The following is a 3,865-nucleotide window of genomic DNA, read 5'->3' as shown; positions in this document are numbered from 1 at the left end:
AAAGGAAAGTTAAGTCCACAATTTGTCGGACCCTTGGATATATTAAGAAGTATTGGGAAGTTAGCATATGAGCTAGCCTTACCCCAGAACATGTAGCAAGTCATAACGTGTTTCACGTATCAATGTTAAGGAAGTGTAATTCGGATGACAGATAAATAGGGGCATATGAGCGCATATACATGCAACCAGACGTAACCTATATGGAGCAACCAGGAAGGGTTATAGATTGAAAAAGGAACAAGTGCTTAGGAGAAGGGTTATCAAACTATTCAGAGTTTGATGGAAGAACCACAATGTGGGAAAATTTACTTGAGAGTTAGAAAGTGTAATGCTAAGAAAGTATCCCTATTCATTTTCTATCTGATTCCGGGATGGAATCCTTTTAAGGAGGGGAGACTGTAATAACCCCAATTTTTGGGAAATTTTGAAACCCTTATGAATAGTGTTTTTGCTGAATGAGAAAAATTTTCATGCCACACTATGTAGGGGTTCTGATATGGATATTCTGAGATTTTATTAGTACTTTATATGGGATATAAGTATATGTAAAGATCGTCAGAATCCAAATCCGAACACTTTGATTTTTCCCGGAAATCCAATAGATACGGAAAGAATTGAGTATAAGGTAGCAGGATAAAAAGGATTTAAATTAAAGGATTATAATAGAGGATCATAAAAAGGAATATAATGTATTGAGAAAGGTTAAGGGAACCTAAGTAATAAGATCCCGGGTATGATCCCTCAAACGATAAACGAAAACGGAAGTTAAGCGAACCGTATAACAGATCAGCGGTCATTAGGCAAACAATTAGAAGCTAATCAAAGAGATTAGAAGGGATGATAACATAGCAATGTGACATAAGCATGACATAAGGGGAAGGAGATGTGGTTGATTTAAAACCACACAAAGTCAAGGCTAGAAAAGTAATTAACCAAAAACAAGACAAAAAGCAACCAACCAAGCCAAAACATTTCATTTTCATCAAAAAACACAAAACCCCCATTTTCTTCTTCAAGCTCTCGACCTCTTTTCTTAAAAAATGAAAGTCCAAGCTCCTCCACTTACTATTTAGCAAGGTAATTATCCTAGCTTCTCCTAGTTAAGTTACATACTTCCTATAAGTTTAAGCTTCTAATTCCAAGCCAATCTTTTTCTATAAATCAAGAAAGAAGATGGTGAATAGTACTTTCTTGAAATTAATTTTTGTGTTCTTGATTTCTTTGAAAGAACAAGCTTGTAGGAGGTTAGATTAAGGCTTCCATGGGTATTCCAAGGATCTTTCATGGATTAAAAGCTTCAAGGAAGTTATAACTCTTCATGATCTTAGCTTTAAGTTTTGTTGTTTAGATTTCCTAATGTTTAGATGAAGGGTTAGGGTAATGGGTGTGTAATCATGTTAAAGCTTGTTATGAGTATTTTAGTTGGTGAGAGGCATGATTATTGTGTGTTTAGAGATTGGTTGATTTTGTGATATTTTTGGAGTTGGAAATCTTGGTTAATTAGTCAATGAACTTAAGTAAAACTCTTAGTTCATAATTGAGAAATAAGTATAAATTGGTAACATTGATTTGATGGGGCTGTTGGAGTGTGTTTTGGATGGATGTTCGTTGTATGATTGATTTGGGGTTGAATTGTGGTTGGTTTTGAATGGTTTAAATTTGGGAAATCACGTAAACATAGCCGTCGTAACGTCCGATTTTCTTTAGACTGTTTTTGTGCATAACATTAGGACCCGAGAATCCCCTGCTATATTATGACCATTGCCATGTCTAGATAGCTCGTGTTACGAGCTTCGTTTTGATATGTGGTTCGTTCGATTCCGATGCACGGTTTAGGAGAAACGACCGTTTTAAGTAACGGCGTTTCGCGAACGAAACATTTCCCCTTGCCTTACTTTGAAACATAGGTTAAAGGCCAAAAAGGGTTAATTAATGTATGAAACATTTATGGTAAGTGTGTTAGGCAGTTGGTAAGACACTCGCAAAGGAATCTCCTTAAAACTCATAAAGGTTAAATTATTAAAAAATGGTGGAGCCGAGGGTACTCGAGTGACTTAAGAGAATCAGTAAGCACAAAACGAGCGTTAGAGTCTGAGTTGGTTAGAGTATAGATTTACAAGTGACTTTGGTTTAATTCCAACTTACTTGTTGTTTATAGGTTACCAGACTCGTCCCGAGCCTTTTTCACCCCAAGTTGCTCAGGCAAGTTTTCTACCCGTTATACTGTTGTTGTGATGTATATATGTATTTGCATTATCTTGCGATAGATGCATGTTGGTTAATTAGCAAATGTTGCAATATATTGAAGCATGCTGCTATGATATATATATATATATATGCATGCCTGTTTCGTATTCTTGCTATATATATCTGTTGATTCAGTTGATAATACCTATGCTAGAGAATAGCGGTAACTTGCATATACCCTTAGTATAGGGACCCAAAAGGTGGAAATATTTTCTAAACCGGGAGTCGAGGATCCCGAGTAGATTTTGTATATATGTATATATATACATATATATTTATATATATATATGGTTATAGTTTTCAAAACTATTAATCGAATAAGGTTTATTCAATAACTTTATTTTATTTAATGAATATTATTATGAATATTCATTCGAGGGTTTATGACTTCTTTATTTTATTAAATGAATATTATTCAAATATTCATCTGAGGACTTATGACTCCTTTATTTTATTATTGAATATTATTTCAAATATTCATCCGAGGACTTATGACTCCTTTATTTTATTATTGAATATTATTTGAATATTCATTTGAGGATGTATGACTCCTTTATTTTATTTAATGAATATTATTTATAATATTCATTCGAGGTATTATGACTCCGCTTATTACTGAAATATATTCTTTATTTTATTAAAGAATAAGGTGTCGATAATCAAACTTATTTTTGATTATTCAAATAAAGATATTACTTTCGTATAAGTATATCTTTGATTATTTGCTATTCATTTCGAGTATAAGTTTTCCAACTTCTACCTCCATTATTCTTTATGAGAATATTATTTAAATAATAATATTCAGATATTTCTTTCATAATTGGGACTGATTTATTTCATAAATCAGCATTACTCCAAACATTCTTAAAAATGTTTTCGAGTCTTCAAAATGAATTTAAAAAGGGTAGAGCGGATCCCAAAACTTGTTTTCAAATTCAAGATCTTCCATTTTAAGGGGACTTGAATACTCGCTCAAAAATCTAAGGGATCCGGCTCTGTGGTGTATTTTATATTCGCAACAAGGTTGCAGTTTTGGTAAATGAATTGATTATTTACCCAACGTTCGGGAAGTAAGTCCATCTATCGAGTCGGCATAAGCAACATGGGCTCAGTGGGCGTCCATGATAGTGTAAGTGGCTCAGTGGGAGTCCATCAAATGCATAAGTGGCTGAGTGGCAGTCCAGCATAAGGTCCTATTGAGACCAGGGTGATGACCAGTGGGGAATTCGTCCATCTACTAGTAGAAAAGGTTACTTATTGGTATCTTTGCCTGATCAGCAAGATATCAGGTTTATGCCAAAATTCTTTCCTTTCCAAATTTATTGGATATTGCAATTCTGTTCATACTTTACATGACTGAGGTTTTCAGGAAATGTATATATATATATAGGTGTATATATATGTCGGGACTTAATGAAGTATCTCGTAATTTCATTATTTAAAATGATATTCAACGATTGAATCTATTCAAATCTTGTCTTGTAGTCTCATCTATGTGATGAACTTTTGAAACTAATTATAACTTGAACGGTGGTTGTTCAAGTAGTATTTGGGAAAGATATAAGTATATTGGGGTATCTTGTAACTTCATCTTTTAAACTTATATCTAATTAATAAT

The sequence above is a fragment of the Apium graveolens genome, chromosome 7 (assembly GCF_009905375.1).
Source record: "Apium graveolens cultivar Ventura chromosome 7, ASM990537v1, whole genome shotgun sequence".
Taxonomy (NCBI): domain Eukaryota; kingdom Viridiplantae; phylum Streptophyta; class Magnoliopsida; order Apiales; family Apiaceae; genus Apium; species Apium graveolens.
Note: the sequence above shows the minus strand (reverse complement) of the source record.